Raw genomic sequence first — 18,343 nt, 5'->3', positions numbered from 1 at the left:
GGAAGCAAGGACACAGATACTCAGCATGGGGTGGGGCGGACAGGTGGGTGTGGTGAGCTCTTAGGAGCAGAAGGTTCAGGACATAGGGAGGTGACCATGAACTGGTGAAGGAGTTGGCAGAAAAGGACAGGGCAGGCTCCAGGCAGGCCAACTTGGGCAGGGCTCAGGGAAGCTGGAGGAGGGGGTTCGGTTGCCCAGGAGTCGGGGTGTATGTATGTGGCAGGGAGTCTCGGACATCTGGATGCAAGAGACTGATACTATCAAAGTTATGTCCTGGGGCCTGGCCCTGGGAGAGGGGGGGCAGGCTATTGGAGCTGCCCCAGCAGTGACCAGGAAAGGGCATCAGGGACCCAGAGCCCATAGGCCCGGTGGCCCCCAGGGGAGACATGGGTCAAATGTGTGAGTAGTTTTCTTGTGTAGGATAGATCCCCTCTCATGTGGGCCAAGAAAATGGGAGCATGAAGTGTAGGTGGGCTGGCCCACCTCCTCCTCTGCTAATAAGCCAGGGTCTGGGGGCTGTCTCCTCAGTGTCTCTCAGGGCCTTCTGCCGGCTTTGGTTCCCAGACATTCCATGTGAATTGCTGGGCCACGTCCACAGGAACAGCCCATTCTCAGCGTCTCTTGACCTGGGAGCCCAGACGGGACAGACCTCCAGGTCTGGGCCCATCGTGGAGTTCTGCTGCTGACCTGGGAACTCATTTCCTTCCTTCAGTCAGCCCATGAGTATCACAAATGGTTACTGAGAGCCTCACAGTGGATAGACCGACCTTTACAAAACAGACTGGTTAACACATTTACCAAGGTCCACTTTGTGCCAGGAATGTACAGGGACTGCCGGGTGCAGAGATTCAGTGGAGGACAAAACAAACGAAAACCCCGCCCTGAAGGAGTTCAAGTCCCAGTGGGGTGGAGGGCTCGCTGAGAAGGTGACCTCTGGCCAGTGACCTGAAGGAGCTAAGCAGGACTGGGCCAGAGGCCACTGGGTGAAGAGCCTTCCAGGCAGAACAATACTTGTCAGAATTATGGAGTGGGAACAAGGAAGGAAAGCAGGGCTGGGAGAGGTTAAGGGGGTCCCCAGGGTCACGCTGACTGGCTAGAGCCCTGACTGAGGCCCAGCTTCCTATCAGGGCAGGAGAGGCCGGTGGGGTGGGTCCAGGTTGCGGTTTCTTCAGGGCTGCTGTGAGGCAAGCAGGCAGGAAGGACTGGCTCCCCGCCAGCACACAGTGACTGTGCAGTTTCCCCACCCAGGCCCTTAGACCAGGGGCCTCATGGCTCAGACATGGCCCCAGCCGAGGGTTTCCTGCGAGTAGAGAGCCCAAGGTGACCTAGGCCACAGCTCTGAAACTGGACCCCTAAGGAATAGGAGTGGACCTCTAGTACATTCTCAAGCGGCAGCAGCAATATTATCCTTGTCCTGCCCTTGGTGTGCACTTCAAGTATAATCCCTTTCCCACCCCTCTACTCTCCCTCTTCCAGGGGCTCCTATAGGAAATCACCTGGGGTCTTTTCTGGGCTGGTGTATGTTTGGAAACAGAGCTGAGCTGACTTCAGAACAAGATGGGGAGGTAGCTATGGCCGTGAGAAAGGACTTGGAGCCTGAGTCCTGCTCCTGAAATCCGGATGTTGCCCAAGGGGCCCTTTCCTGTCTGTCTGTCCTTTCCCCTTCCTCTGTGAGCCCCCTAAGCGGGCTGTCCAGAAAGGAGCAGGCTTCTGCCCCCAACCCGGGCAGGGCGGGCCCATCTCCACCCAGCCCCACCCAGGGATCCAAGTCCTCTGTTTACAGCTCTTTCCTGGAACAGCTTGTTTTGATCTAGAGAAATCTGCTGACACACCCACGCCCTGTTCTACTTGCCTTGTTTTCCTCCTCCCATCCTCCCTCTGTCAGAGAGGAAGGATGTTTAGCTTTATTTGTAGAGAAAGAGGCAGAACCCAAGCCCACTCATTTGTCCGCTGTCCCGGGAGCACTGCCTTGCGCCCCCCCCCCCCCCAAGGCAGGACAGAGATGAGCAGGACAGAGGTACTCGTATGGTTTTCTACCCTCATCTCTCCTCAAATACAGTCCTTTCCGAAAGAAAACTTGCTGTGTGGAATTGGGAGGCCACGAGTGTCTAAACAAGGACCCTCTGAAACGGCCATTTTGTCCTTGAAAATGGAGTGGGTGGCCAGGGCAGCTCCAGACGTGGGGCACAAAGGCAGGCCTTAGTTCCTCTTGAGATGGAGAATCCTAAGCTTTAGAATCCTGATGCTTTGTGTGCTAATCCCACCTATTCCGACTCTTGAAAAAAATCTGTTTCTGGGATTTGGGAATGATATATGTGAATGAGGCAGATTTTTTAGACCAGAGGTGGAGAAAAGCAGGCTGAGACATCAAGTTGGGCCCAGAAAGGAGCCACAGCAGTGACTACCACCTCAGGCGCTGTGTAGGCAAATAAAGGACTGACCCCACAGCCCTTACTGTGACACAGCAGGAATGCACTTGCTTGGTATTATACACACCTCTCAGCTTTCCAAAACATTTCTGACAGGCCATTCCCTCCATCCACACTGTTCTTTCAGGCCAAGTCTCCCCAACCCACCCACGGAAATGTTGCCAGGACAAGATCTTGGAGCAGGGTGAGCTGCCGCAATCTTTCCCTGGCAGAAGACCCTGGCTAACTAAGCAGCCTTAGGGCGGAGCAGGCCTGGGCTTGCAGCATACTCGACCTTCTGTGCTAAGGGTCACATGAAAGTCACCAGTTTTCCGAGAACCGGGTGCAGCAACTGGGCCAGCCAGCCCCCCTTCCCCCTCCCCTGCCATCTTGCAGAGGAAAAAAAAATCTGCCCGTTTCCTCCTGGTTGCTAAGGGGCCTGCTGTCACAGGCAGTTTTGTTTGGGGTGTGGGTGGTTACCCTGGGAGGGGACTTCCCGGCAGGGAGTTGGCCCAAGAAGCCATTTTCGTTTCTGGTTACTCTGCCCACTGTCCTCCTTCTATTCTCTACTTCAGGGGGCCAGAGCTGAACCAAGACCACATGGAGGTCACTGTCTGCGGTTCTTCCTGACTCTGGACCCACACTGGCACAGGAGATGCCAGCCCTTTTCAAAATCCTCACCAAGCGCTCAGGCCCTGCACCTGGCCTCGGTGGAGGGGACAAGCGTTCACCCCCTTTGCTTGTGCTTCTGCTTTAGGAGATGCAGGCTGGAAGCCGCCTCCACGGGGCCAGCCAGCGAGCCAGTGCCCCCAGCAGTCACCAAACAGGCCTGAGGCCCATCACAGGCTGCAAACTCCCCTGGACAAATTGATTTTTCAAAAACAATGTCCACCACCCAATCCAAAAGTAAAATGGGTTGAATACCTACACCCTTTTGGTCTTGTTGCCACACCATTAGCGTTTTCTGCACAAACAAATCTTGTTTTCATTACTTTGCAACTGCCTTTTTCCACTTAATACATAACAAACAATTGCTATTCTATCCCAAAAGGACATCTTTTCTTATGAAATACTTCAAACATTCGGGCCCCTGGTAACAATAACAAAATCATGACGCATGCCCTTTAAGTTACCACAGGCAACTCCGGGCTGAACTTTTTAATCAATTTGCTCCCATTTTTTTAAGTAACAAAATCACAGCAGGCTGTTTAAACCTGAGACACCGTAAGCACAGGCTAAGCGCTACGTGGCTGCCAACGTGCAGACATTCCCCACCTGCCTCGTGACGATCCCCGCCTCCACCCCGGCCTCGGCCACGCTCGGCCTCGGGCTGCTGCGCCCCCACCCGCGCCCCTCGGCGCTGACGTCACCCGCGCTCACGCGGCCAGGCCGCCGCCCGAGGAGTCATCCACCGCCTGAAGAGTCACGCGCCGCCGCCCCGGGAGTGATGCGCCCTCTGCAGAGATCCCTCCGCCGCCGCCTGGAATTTTCCACACGCTCTGCCGGCCTTCTTTCTGACTTCTCCAGGGCGGGGTGACCTCAAGCAACCCGGCATTCCCCTTCGCCCCCTCGGGAGAGCGGCCCCAGCCCGCCTACCCCATCCACCCCCTCTCTCAGGGAACAGTTTCCCCCTCGCCACCACCACCATCAGAAAAAAAAAAGGGGACTCCCCCCCCACCCCAGTGGAATCCGCTTCCCAAAGGTGACCTTGAGATCTGTCGTACTTCTGAAGCACTGCTGACAGGAGGAGTGGGGGGGGGTAGGTGGAGAGGATGGACGCCCCAGGAGACTGAACCCCGCCCCGAGTCCTCTTGGGCAGGAGGGGTGGGGGGGCGGACTTTTTTTTTCGGTGGCCGTGGAGGAATCGTCCCGTTGAGCAATACCCTGGGTGATGCGGCTAAGGGCTATAAAAGCAAAAGTTCTTGGCTGTCCCGCAGGAGTTAGCGACAAGGAGGGACACGCGCCTGGGCCTAGTTCTGGGGGAGGAAGTGGCCAGTTTAGGGCCTCAGGGGACAGATGAGAGCGATGGCAAAGTTAAATAAGACTGGGGGGGCTGGGTGTACAAGGAGAAGGAAGGTTAAAGCGGAGGTTAAGTCTTGGGGAAACTATCCTGGAGAAAGCTGCGTTGAGAGGGCCCGCAGTAACCGAGGGGAGAGGACAGCGACACTCCGGGCCAGGCTGTGACTGCTGCCTGTTGGAGAAGGGGAGCTTGACTTCTGGGACTGTGTTGCTCCTGCCTGGGCTGAGTGAGCCCCAGTGCCCTGGTTTGTGTGGAAGGAGAAAGGCAGAGATAGGAGTAGGTGGAGGAGACTGAGGGTCTCGCTACCCTTGCTGGAGACCAGGTGGAATTGGGCAGTTGATGCCCTGAAAGTGATCAGGAAGGAAGGCCTTGGGATGCAGGGCCACAGGTGGGCTGGGAGGGCATACCTTGAACTTGTCAATACCAGCAGTCCCCTTTTTTTCCAGACAAAGGGTTGTGAACCTGCCTGGGGATGAGGCCTGGTCTTGTGGAAACAACTTAGCCACGCGGGGCTGACGGCTCTGGCCCAGGGTGGTATGTAATTTTTGACTCGGCCTGGGACAGGGTCCAGACCAGACCCACCCTGGTGGAACCCAGGTCTGGGTGTGAGGCCAAGACCCCTGGTCGGTGGTGAGGGTGGTCTCAAGAGTGAGGTAAGGTGCCATCCTAAGCGGTTACTGTTGTGGCGCCTGATGTGTCAGGCGGGGGCTGCAGAGGCAGGACATTTGTGGACAAAATTGACCCACGGTTTATTTTCCAGGTGGCAGTGCTTCCCTTTGGACTTTTCCTCTAGGTTCGGTGCTAACCTCTCCTGTGAGCTCACTCTGCCCCTCCTCCTCCCTTTAACTCTCTCGAGGTTATCCATTCACTTAAAACCTTGCTTCTGGTAATCTGGTAAGCCTGGGAAAGTTGCCGAAGTTGCTGTTGGAGTCGGTATTGTTGGTAATTTTGGAGGAGGAAAGGCTCTCCCTGCCGAGACTCTGGGTGGGGCGGGTTGGTGTTGCTTGCCTGGTGGAGAGGGTGGGTATTGAATGCACCCTTGGGTGGGGCCACAGCGATGGTACCCCTTGAAAGTTACTGAAGTGCCTCATGGACCGTGGTTTATTGCTGTAGTGCTCATCATGGCGATCAGATGGCACCAGGAGAAATGGAGCCCCTGGCCAGTGTGAGTCGTAGCAGTGCAGGAGGGGAGAGCCTGAAGGAGAAAGCCCGCCTATATTGATGCCTGCAGATTTAATTTCCAGAGTCTTAGGAGGAGGAAGTTCTCCAGTGTCATGGTTCCAGGCCTTGCTCAGGAGGCCATCGTTTGAGGTTTTCAGACTGCCCCCTTTTGAGGGGACAGTCTTAAAAAGTCCAAAGCAGATGCACCAGGGGCCACCAGCAGATGTGTGTATTTGAATTTTGATCCGGGAGCACCAACCTCCGGGCACATGAATGCCAGCAGGCAACCCTCCTTTTCTGGGTGGAGGTTTTCAGATGCTGCATCTTCTTAATTGAGCCTCCTGTCATACTAGTTCTGTACTACGAACCTTGCTTCCAGAAGATTCTTAAGCTATAGAACATTTTAATGTTGATGCCACAACGCAAAGTGATGCCTTGTAGATGGAGCTGGCAGATGGAGCCCCGTGACCCTCTCACCTACTCACCCACCTACCTGCCTGCCTGTGCATTGGTTGGAGGAATCTTAGTGTGATAAAAACTATGGGGGAAATGTTCGTTTGAAATGCCTTTAGGCAAATACTTGGATGAAGTAAATGTGTTATGCTGCCGTCTGGGAGGGGACGAGTTGGTCATGCCCAAATTCTGTTAGTAATGTCAGGTCTATTTTGGGCATTTCGACTGCATTGCAGATGACTAAGAAGAAAACAGTTGGGATACCAATAGTGATCTTTGCTTCAGCTTGCTCTGTATATAGGTTTTTTAACTTGAATTTTACTTCAAGGTAATTTGGGCATTCTAATGGGAAGGGGGACAGAGGTGAGGGGTGAGGGTTGTAGGAGGGGGAGGACATAACTTGGTACTGGGAGGGGTGGGGTGAAGAAAATGAGGGGGTGGTTAGATATATTGCAGAGGGTGAGGTTGGTAGGGAATGTGGGTTGAAGGGCATTCTCTGGAGAAAGATCAGCGTGTGGGAGGGCGACGGCACAGCTTGGTAACTGGAAGGGGTGGGGGTGAAGAAAGGGAGGAGGGGCGTGTGGTTAGGTATATTGCCAGAGGGTGGGGGTGGTAGGGAATGTGAGTTGAAGGGAATTCTCTGGAGAAAAGATCAGTGGGCAGAGCTCTGGGGAATTTAATAGAGCTCACGGGCAATGAAAATACTAGTTAGTAGTGAATTGTTAATGTTAACTTGTTGCTTGGAAGCACAAAAGTTGCTTGGAAACTTTCTAAAGCACTTAGAAGTCTAAGTGCAGGGAGAAAAGCAAAATTGTTTTGCTTTGCTGCAAGGTGGAGAAGAGCGAATACCAGTCACTTGAAAATTTATGTCAAAAACTGATCAGCAGAGGATTAACAACCTTCACTGCTCTGCAAGCCTGAGTGACTTGTCTGAAGCTGTGACAGGTGTACAGTGTTCAGGAGCAGGAGTCTTAGAGAAGGCTTTAAATGCTGATTTTTTTTTTTTAAGTGGGAGACTTTGGCGTGCTTGAAACTCATTTTTGCTCATTGAGATAGTTTGTGATTGAAAATTCTGAGCAAAGTGAAAAAGCAATGATTTCTAAAGGAATTTTGTATGTTATGTGCGTTATATAAATGCATCACTTGCCTTTTCTTTGTGGTCGGTATTAATAACAAGTTTTTGCTTACTATTATCTATTCGTAGTCATTGTAATGTGAAGAACTTAATAATTGTGGTCACTATAAAATTGCTGTAATATTTAGTAGCAAACAATCCATGTGCCCTTGCTAAGGTTAGAGTTAATCCATCTATCTTTAGTTTGAACGTGCTTTTTAAATGATCAGTACTAAAGGGGAAACTCAGCCAAAATCACTTTGGGGAATAAGCAAAATGGGTGGGGGGAGAATGTTTACTAGATGTGGTTTGATTGTAAAAATTCAGGGAAAGAGCTGAAAACGATATCACTTGTTTCTGAGATGAATCTATTGAATTGGTAAAGTAATACCAGTGGCTTTTTGTTGCCATATTCCTCTTCCCCTTAAATTTCACTTTAAAAATTTTAAATCCTAAATACTTTTTGCCCTTGGGATTTTTCTGTCTTGTGGGATTTGTTTGTTTGTTTGTTTTTGTATAAAAATATGTTGACCTGATCTATTCTTAACCAGTGACTTGGGCGTGATACAGTTACTGTTACTGGAATTTAAGAGCATTAGTCACCCATTTATGGGGAAATATGTGGGAGATGCTGTTGTGAAATTGAAACTGTAAAAGTGGTTAAAAGTACTTGTATGTTGCTGTATTTGGTAAGAACTAGTATTGTTGCCTCATGTACGTGATGACTAATCATTTTTCTTCCCCATTACAGCACAAATAAAGGTTTGAGTTCTGAACTCATTAGAATTGTTTTGTATTACTATGTTTTTCCACGTTTTTTTAAAATCAAGCTGTCGTCATAATTAAGTTGAATGTATCTTCATATTGTAGATTTAGGCCTAAATTCACTTTAACAGCTCCAAATAATTGAGATCATTCAGTAGTGTGGTGTCCTGATGGGTCTGCAGCCTGGTGGGCGGGAAGGGGGGCTCTGCTCACTTGGGAATGTGTAATGGAATGGTTTGTAAAAATGAGGTGCCGAACCACCCAGCCAATGAAGGTCAGTGTTAAGGTCACGTGGGGGAGCTGGGGTACTTTGTAATATCCTGGAACTTGACCTGGTTAGATTTCCAAGTGGTATTATCAAAAATGGGACCTCCTTTTCTCTACATTTTCTTAGGGGAAATGGCCTAAGAAGAGAATGGACATGTGATACGTGTTTTCTTCCATATTTGGGTCTTTGGGAGACTGGAATGTATCTGGGATTTGGGTCTAGGCATATTTCTCATCTTACGACTTTGGCTTTGGCTTAAATTTGTTTTCTTTGGGTGAGTGACAAGTTTGGGCTCAATTGTGTAAGTGCTGTACTAAGCAGTCCAAGACTGCAAAGGGCATGAATAGAAGCACCTGGAATCCATAGTAAGCGTCACGACTGAGCTAATTCTGTGTCCTGGGTGGGGAAATGGCGGCAGCGTTTTATCCTGATAGCTAATTCCTTGTATTGCTGTTCTGTGTTTACTCTTGGGGTTGTAAGGTTTTGCCTCACAGGAGACAAATTTGAGAAACTAGTGCCAACCTCTACTATGAAAACTTGTTTCCAAGGGAGTGGAAAGGAAAGCTTGGCTTTGGAAGGGGAGATGAGACCCAAAATAGGGACAGGTCTCACAGCTGTGACAAAAACGGGTGGGGGAGTTCCTTTCTGGAGAACAGCTGTGGGACTGGCTGCTGCCTTTGCTCAGTGGGTCTTGTTTGCCTGCCTCTTCTGTCCTGGTGAACCCTCACGTGTATGCTACTGAGCTGCCCACGGCTCTGCCAAGAAGGCCCTGCTGTGTCCGAGTTCAAGGATCCTTTCCCTGCTCGCCACCCCATTCCTGTTACCCCAGAATCATCTAGGCCTCCTTTCCTACCTTACCTCTTTTCCTTGCTTTTTACCTCAGCCCCCCTCCACCTGCCTTTCCTTTCCAGAACTTGTTTCTCGTGTTTTTTTATACGATGATTACAAAACTCTTGCTTCCAATCTTCAAGGGTAACTGCTATAAACACCTCTATAAATGGTACTGTGTCCTAGCAACTGGCGGGCTGACAGAATTTCTCTGCAGGGGTATAAATGGCATTGGGAGAAGTTATGAAGCGGGGCTCGTTAATATAGCAGCAGAGAACAGGCAGCTGAGGGCTGTGCTCATGCCCTCCCGTCCTCCACCTAGTCCAGGTGGTGTCAGGAGCTTTCTACCTGTTTCTACCCTCAGCCTCAGGTCAGGTGGGATGGGTCGCAGGTGTTGACAGTGTTGGCGATTATTGCATCCTGGTGCATAGATCTGATTTCAGCCTTGTCTCGGAACTCCCAGAGGCTGTGGATGATGCAGTGAAATTGAGTTGAGTGGGCTTGTGGCAGTTAAAGTAGAAAGGGTGATCTGGTGCAAATTAAAAGTAATGGGGCATAAGAATAGCAAAAGTTAAATTTGAAAGTTCTTTTAAAAAGGAAAATAGCCTGAGAGTAAGTATTGGTTGAGCTTCCTCTGTGTGCCCAGGAGGGACCCTAAAAACTGGCATGTTACAGAAAGGAGAGGGGACCATACCTGCCGAGTAGGCGCCTTTGGTTTGTCTGACCATGGCCTTTAAGGGACCCTGGAGACCATTTATGCGAGGCTGATCTCTTTGGGTACTTAAGTCTCTGGAGGAAGTAACCTGGCTTTGAGTAGTACTTGTTACGTGGTGTTGACATAAATGAAATTCCCAAATGGGCTTACAGATATTTGTGGAATGTTTTAAGTGTTCATATTTAACACAAAAAAAATACACTGATGCAGTCTGGAAATGGCAAGACGAAGATAACAAAATAACCAAAACTAAGATGTGATGTGTGTCCCGGGAGTGTGGCCCTTGACTTCCTTTGGGTGATGGCGCCCCCTCCACCGTTCAGCCTGCTGAGGGGGACCTGCCTGCTGTCTGCTGGAGGCCTCCACTCTGCAGGCCCCTCAGCTCTGCACCGCCTTCCCTCTCAAATAACTTAATTGGGTTTCATGTGTACTAAGGGTTTATTGTAAGGTTTACCAATAAGAAAATTGAAAAAATCCTCAGTAATCTTCCATTTACAATTGTTACTGGCATATTTGCTTCGAGAGTTTTTCCTGTGCATAGGACATACTCATTTATACAAAAATGAAATTATACTGTAAATTCTGTTCTGCAACTCTTTTCACTTAATATATAGTGGACATCTTTTCTTGTCATTAGAAGCACCTTTTGTAGTAGTGACATAATGTCCCATTGTGTGGCTAGATCAACTTAAGCGATCTTGTTTAGATGACATATATGGTATTTTCTAGTTCTTTTCTCTTGGGAAGTAATGCTGTGATGACCTTCCCTGTAGCTCAAACTTTATCACCTCCGATATTATTTCCTTGGGAGACAGGAATACATTTCTGCCCGTGAAATGCCGATGTTGGCTTTCAGGTTAGGTTGCTAACGCCGTCCAGGGAGGGATTTTCTAAATTAATCGTCTCACGAGTGAGGTAAACCTGGCCTCCCTATCCTCAGAACAGGTATTCCCATACTAAAAACCTGCTTCTTGGGTGGGTCCAGGTTACGGTTAGTGTGGTTGTGAATGCTGTTTGCTACCAGTGAGACTGAACCTCTGCGCGTCGTGTCCATTGGCCATTCGCAGTTTTGTGTGTGTGTGTGTGTGTGACTTTCTACTTTTCCATTACTCATTTTTTATTGGTGTTTAGTAAAAACAATTACATATTAAGGATGTTAATAATCCTGTTATTGATGCAAATATTTCCCCCAGTTTGTATACTGCCTTTTTGTTTGTATTTCAGACACACAAAAATCAGCTTTTCTGAGGTTAATTTGTCACTCTGTGGTTTCTGCGCTTGGTGGTGTGCCTGGGTCTCCCACCCCAAATTGTATAAATATTCATCTATAATTTCTTGTGACACTCATATGGTTTCCTTTTTTTTTTTTTACATTTAAACGTAATCCAAGTGAAAACAATCCAAGTGGAGTTAATGGTGCAGTGTGTGTATGTGGGGGCAGGCCTGATGCTGTCAGAGCCCCCAGAGCTTGCGCCCTTCCGGTACCCACCTCCCTGTGGCCAGATGATGGAATGGCAGAGTCCTGTCAACCATAAGCGTTGTCACAGTGGGACAGGGTCACTGGAGAAGACCTTGGAGCAGTGGGTGTTATCTCCTAGTGGGATCCTGGTGGCTTCCTCTCCGTGACTCCCTGTTCTGCATCCTAATTGGTTTGGACCTGTGGCAGTAAGGGTGGTGAGGGTGGCAAAAGCAGATGTGGATAGACCTGGTTCTACTCCTCACTTGGCCACTTGGCAGCTTTTCCACTGGGAGCGAGTTCCTGACCTCGCTGAGCCTGTCTTCCTCATCTGTGAAGTGGGGGTGAGGAATGTGTGGATTTGGCCCCGCTGCACACTTACAGTGATTCCTTCCTCTGTCTTACTGCTGGCCTCAGGCCTAGCCACCTCCTCCTGGTTCCCTCTCCCCATCCTCGACCGCCTGCCCACCTTGCTCTAGGCCAGCGGTTCTCAATCTTCCTAATGCTGCGACCCCTTAATACAGTTCCTCATTTTGTGGTGATCCCCAACCATAAAATTATTTTTGTTGCTACTCTATAACTGTAATTTTGCTACTGTTATGAATCGCAATGTAAATATCTTTTTGTTTTCCGATGGTCTTAGGCGACCCCTGTGAAAGGGTCGTTCAACCCCCAAAGGGGTTGCGACTCACAGGTTGAGAACTGCTGCCTAGGCCTTTATGTCCTGGTAATCAATGCATATTCCTTCCGGTCTGTTCTGGGTTTTACATTGCATTTTGTTTCCATTCGTATTTGTCTGTAGCAGTAGAAACCACAAACACATTAGAAGTGGCTTTTTCTCAGGTTGTTAATTCTCATACAAGAATTCCATGGATGGGTTTCTAGAGGTCTTCAAATGCTCTGAAACTGTATGTGTTTATTTTTCTGTGGAAAGCGTTTATTGTTCTGCTGAAGGGGTCCATGACCTCAAAAAAGACCGTGAGTGGACAATTGCATTATTTTATCCCACTGTGCTTACATACAATGTTTAGTCAGTCTGTTAAGTTGTAAACTGACTGTTTTGACTAGATTGAGGTACTCTGAGTATCCCTATAAAATTGGTGTACATATCCATTCCCCAGAGTGGCATTGCCTGGTTAGTGAACTTGCATGCTTTTATAAGTCGTGTCACAGACTCTCAGATAACTCTGCAGAAAGCTTACACTTCCTCGGGTGAGCATATCCATTTTCGTACATAGTTGCTAACATCAGGTTTTTTCTATTTTATTTACTGCTGGTTTCTAAAATGGTGGTACAAGATAACAAAATTACCATATTAACCAGGTTAAGTGTGCATTTCAGTAGAGTTAAGCATATTCACATTGCTGTGACTAGAACCAAGGTCCAGAACTTTTTCGTCTTGTGAAACTGAAACTCTGTATCCATTAAACTCCCCAGCCCCTTCGCCCCCCAGCCTCTGGCACCTACCTTTCTGCTTTTCTGTTTCTATGAGTTGGACCACTCCAGGTACCTCATATTGAGTGGAATCATCCTGTATTTGTCCTTTGGCTTATTTTACTTAGCATAATGTCCTCCTAGGTCCATCTATGTTGTAGCATGTGTTAAAAATTTCCCCCTTTATAATATTCCATTGTGTATACACCACATTTTGTTCATTCTTTAGTCATTGAACACTTGGGTTGCTTCCACCTTTTGGGTATTGTGAATCATGCTGCTATGAACATGGGTGTACAAATACCTTTTGAGACTCTGCTTTTAGTTCTTTTAGATACATACCCAGAAGTGGAATTGCTGAATCATAATAGTATTTTTACTTTTTACTTTTTAAGGAACTGCCATTCTGTTTGACATAGCAGCTGCGCCATTTTATACTCCTCTAACAGTTTGTAATGATTCCAGTTCTCCACATCCTCGCCAATACTTGTTATTTTCTGTTATGTTTTAAGTAGCAACCACCCTAATGGGTATGAGGTGATATTTCATTCTGGTTTTGATTTGCATTCCCCTAATGATTAGTGATCTTGAGCATCTTTTCATATGCTTGTTGGCCATTTGTATATCCTCTGGAGAAATGCCTTGTCAAGTCATTTAACCATTTTTAAATTGTGTCATTTGTGTTTTTTGTTTCTGTAGTTCTTATATATTCTAGATATTAACCCCTTATCAGATACATGATTTACAAATCTCCCATTCTATAGGTTCCCTTTTCACTCTTTTGTGTCTTTTGATGCCCAGAAATTTTTAATTTTTGTGTAGTCCGATTTACTTTTACTTTTGTTACCTGTGCTTTTGGTGTCATATCCAAGAAATCATTGCCAAATCAAATGCTATGAATATTTGTTGCTACTTTTAAAAGTACTTTAGTGATCATAATTTGTATTTGTTATTACTGGCTAGTCTATTTTACCACTTGATTTACAATCTGCATTTTTCCTCTTTGGCCACTTACCATGTGAAATTTCCATACTGATTTTTATAATGGTCAAGAATTCTATGAATAGTTGGGAAGGTAAGCGTTTGCCAGTATGATTGTCAAATTTGTTCTCATTTTTTTTCCTCTTAGTGTTGGAGCAAAAAGTATCTATTATACAAGGACTTTAAAAATATCAGCCTCGTAAGTCTAATAATGACAATAACTAATAAGTCTGTTCGGTTTTCTCTGATTATGTTTTCTTCATTAGCTAAACATGTATGTACTATGTTATAATAAATGCTGTTCTCCATTTAGGAAGTTATGAATCCAATCTGGAAGTGGATCTAAATTAATTATTTACATTGATAAAATGGAAATACCAAAGTTTTACTGAGTAAAGACCATCTTTTTTCTTTTGCTCCAGGTCTGTCAATATTAACTTCTTATAATTATCTGCCTGAATCTATTTCTGGAATTTTTAGTCTCTAGTTTTTGTTGTTTCTAATCAAATACAATGAATTTTAATGACTTTCACCGTTCATTATGTTTTAAAGTATCTAATAAGTCGAAGCTACGATACTCCTCTCAAGGCAAGAACATTCTCTCCTTGTTGAAACTTGAGTACACAGAACTGGGTTAATCTATGGTTCATGTAACATGGCTCTCTCATTTGCTTTCTTGATGTTTGTAATAATGTGGTAAACATTTCTGAAGCCTCTATTCAATATAAAAACTAGGACATTAGACAGAATGACTCTACCTATGTGGTCCTCTTCCGTCATCTCCCAAATTCCCTCTAGGCCAAGGTAATCATCATCCTGAATACTGGGTTTACCTTTTACTTTCTTTTCATTTAACTTTAAAAAAAAATTCTCTCCTAAATGTGTTTTGTAAAGTATGTATTTTCATTTTAGTTGGTTTTAACTTTGTAGAAAAGGCATCATGTTGTACGTACACACTCTTCTGTACTTTTTCTCATTTAATATGATAAGATTCACCTTGCCAGGTGTGTAGTTCATTTGGTTTTCTTGCTGGATAGAGCCCCTCATGTGACTGTACCACAGTTGATTCATTTATTTTTCCGTTGCTTCCTTATTCTGTTGAGTGCAATGATACAAGTGATAGGTGGATGCTCGGTCGTTATACAGAATTACAACTTGACTGACAAGGTCAGCATTACTCCTTCCCCCACCCCCAGCAGTGACCAGTGTTACCTGTTGGCTGTGTTTCCTGCCAGACCTTTTTCTATTCATTTATATCCACATCTAAAAGAGATATTGTGTTGTTTTTCTTGTCTATATAAGTGGGGGAAATACTGTATTGTATACTATAGACCATTATTGACTTGCTTTTTTCATTTAACAATAGGGAGACTCATGATCTGTGTAGTGTTTCTTAACATGAATGTACTATGAATTATTTAGCTGTTCTGATGTTAGACATTTACCCTATTTACAATCTTTTTATGTTTCAAACAATGCTGTGTGACCGTCATCATCCATACCCCCTTGTGCACATGCATGAGTGTTTCTTGGGAGTAGGCACCAAGAAGTGGAATTGCTGGGTCATAGGATGTGGGTCAGACATTTTGCTGTATCCTGCCCTGTTGTCCTCCAGAGCAGGTGTACAAATTTGCATACCTGAGTATGAAAGTATCTATTTGTCCATATCCTCTTGACACACTGTATAGCAGACTTTTCGTTTTCCTCCATTTGCCTTCTTTGATCTGTCACGTATTCACAGTGACCCACTGAGACTTTAGTAGGTACGATGGATTCGTGGCATCTGTGGGCTTAATGCAGATAGGAGTCATAAGGTCCGAGACACATTATAATTTTCTTGAAGTGTAATGTTTTGAATTACTCATGAGGCCATTCAGGACACCCATCCTAAACTCCGCATCCATGTCACACTGTGACTTTGTTCTCTGCTTATCTCTGCCTTGCAGTGGCTCTTCTGAGGGGGTCAGCATTTTGCAGAGATAAGGCCATGGCTAATGTTACTATATTTCGTACTGTTGCATGGATGGGGCTGTGGAGAGTATGTGGCAGAATTTATTTTAACCCCTTTACAAAGTACTGGACTTGTATTTAAAATTCAAACACTACAGAAAAACACAATGTAGAAGATAAAAGTTCCTCTATAATTCCTCTCCCAAGAAAACTAATGACGATTCATATTCCTTTAGTCATTTTTCCTCCATGGACATACTAAAATTTATCCTATCACTATCTGCTCTAAAATGGAAACATACGCTACGTACTGTTCTGCAACTACGTCATCATTTTCCTGGCTCTGTAATATTTAATCTTGTACATGTTGGTATACAGTACTATACTTTTATTATTATTTTAGAGTGGACTCTACTTATAAAAAAAAAAAAAGTTTGCTGTAAAACAGCGTGCCGTGTTATACTGGCAGCAGCAGCATCTTGTGTTTACTGTTTCTCTTTGCGTCATTTTCTGTTGTGCTTGATTTAATCTCCTGTTTCATAAATTTCGTGCAGCCTAAGTGTACAGTGCTGATAAAAGTCTACAGCAATGTGCAGTAAGGTCCTAGGCCTTCACACCCAGAGCAACTGCCTCCTGCAAGCATAGTAAGTGCCCTATACAGATGGTACTATTTTTTATCTTTTATACGGTATTCTGCTGTTATCTTTTTCTATGTTTAGATACACAAATACGTATCATTGTGTTACAGTTGCCTACAGTACTTAGTACAATAACATGCCATACAGGTTAGTAGCCCAGGAGCAGTAGGCTATCCCATACTCTCTCTCTCTCTGCGCACTCTGTGATGATGTTTGCACGGTGAAGTCACCTAATAATTTCTCAGAATGTGCCTGTCGTTAGGTCACTTGTGGCTGTAATGCCTCGAGGAAGGGTGAGTCTCCCGTTTTGGAAACTGCAGTCACACCGTAGCACATCAGCTCTCCCTCCCTTGTGCCATAGGGCCTGGGGCCTCTGAGGCGCTGGGTCTTGTGAGGCGGGCCTCCTCCTAATGTGCCATGGAGTTCAGTTAAGACTTTGGTTGCTAAAACTGCTTGTCTGTACCAGAATTTGGCATCAGGTGGTGTCTGACTAACAGCACAAAACAACGGTGGACCTAACAAGCCTCAGAGTCTACTGCCTGGTGTTCTTCCCTAAAGCAGGTTGAAAAAAAACTCTTCCAGGAAAGCAGTTGTGACATTTGCAAAAAAGTGCTATTTAATTATATGTTGTGTTTGGTCTCTTGAAATCTCACTGGCATCTGTCGAGGCATTTCTAGTCCTGCATGGAAAGGGAGTGCATTCGGGTGGGGGCACAGTCTGCTCTTTTCCTGCTCTTCTGCTCAGCACAACTTTGGCTGCTTTCTGGTTCAAGTATGTGCTCCCCCACCCCTAGGGTCACAGGAAGCTCAATGTCAAGAACTGCGGGCCCAGGGCCTGCCCCAGAAGCCTTCTCTCCCCTCTCAACCCCTGGGTGGTCAGTGCACTGTCCTCCTTACTCTTCTGTCAATGTGACAACAGTGTGACCTACCGTCTGTGTGTCAAAGCACGGCCCTGTCTCTGCCCCGTGCTGACCCCAAGGGCAAAGGTTGTGCTGATTTTCTTCCAATTTATTTAAGTTAAAGGTGTAGAAAATGTTCAGAGTGATACCTACACATGTTACATTCAAATTCTGTGAGTTACCCTGACACCTTTCTCTAACCCTGGCCTCACTTCCCATAGAGGCAACTGTTGTAGCCAATTGTTGGAGTTTCTTTCTAGAGAATTCTGTGTGCATATTTAGGTACAGTGGTGCTGGTATTCCACATACCCCGTCTTGCACTTGGCATTGTTCAGTTAACTGCACATCTAGGTGCTCACTGCGTATCTGTATTTATGGTCGACCTTAGGCTTTTCAACATTTGTGTCATAGTCCATGTCTGAATTACCCATTCCTCTTTGGGGGAACAATTAGGTTGTTTCCAGCAAGTTTTACTGTATATAAGGCTCTCCTTGAGTATCTTGTCTGCATGTATTTTTATGTATATAGGCAAGTATATCCATGGGGGGAAGTTTCAGGGGAATTCACAGTCCAAGTGCCTTTCTGAATATGCTGGAAGCCTCCAGCTTACATGCATTTTAGGGAAGTTGTTCCAATTGACATTCCCAACACTTTTACCCGATACTGTGTTCTTGAACTTGGTGATCTGTCAATGTGAGAAGTGAAAGTACTATTTCATTATAGTTTTGATTTATATTTCTCTTGGGTGGTGTACTTACTGATTTTTAAGAGCCCTTTATAAAAGAAATTAATCCTGTCATTTATGCCACAAATACTTTCCTGTTTGGGGCTGGCTGAGTGGCTCAGCTGGTTAAGAGCTCGCTCGAGTGTGAGCTCTGAGCAACAGCGGTTTGAGTCCCTGCCCGAGCTGAGCAGCCGATGAGCTGCCAACAGGTGGCAGGATGGCTCAGCTAAGAAAACAAAACAAAAAAAACAAAAAAAAACTTTACTGTTTGTCATTGGTCTTTAATATGCTAAAACTTTGCTGTTCAGAGTTTTTAATATATAAATACATCAATGTTTTCTTTTATGGCTTCTGGATTTTATGAGTAGTTTAAAAGGCTAATCCAACTCAAGATTATTTTTTGTTAAACCCCTAGTTTCGTCCTGGTTCTGTTAAGGTTTTATTTTTATTTGAATCTTGGAACTTAATTTTGGAGTAGTGACTCAAGGAGTTAGCCTATGGCCCCTGCACCATTTACTGATTAAAATCTT

The 18,343-nt window shown here is 45.9% G+C and overlaps 1 long non-coding RNA gene across 1 annotated transcript; it reads left to right on the top strand.

The window, feature by feature from the left end:
- The first annotated feature begins 3,787 nt into the window (after positions 1 to 3,787).
- Positions 3,788 to 6,315, top strand: LOC109384282 (uncharacterized). The gene is made up of 2 exons (XR_002124377.1): positions 3,788 to 4,110; positions 4,875 to 6,315. It is a non-coding gene; the product is annotated as an uncharacterized LOC109384282 (long non-coding RNA).
- Positions 6,316 to 18,343: the final 12,028 nt, after the last annotated feature.

Source organism: Hipposideros armiger, unplaced genomic scaffold (genome assembly GCF_001890085.2).
Source record: "Hipposideros armiger isolate ML-2016 unplaced genomic scaffold, ASM189008v1 scaffold_93, whole genome shotgun sequence".
NCBI lineage: Eukaryota > Metazoa > Chordata > Mammalia > Chiroptera > Hipposideridae > Hipposideros > Hipposideros armiger.
Note: the sequence above shows the minus strand (reverse complement) of the source record. Positions and strands in the feature narration are given on the sequence as shown.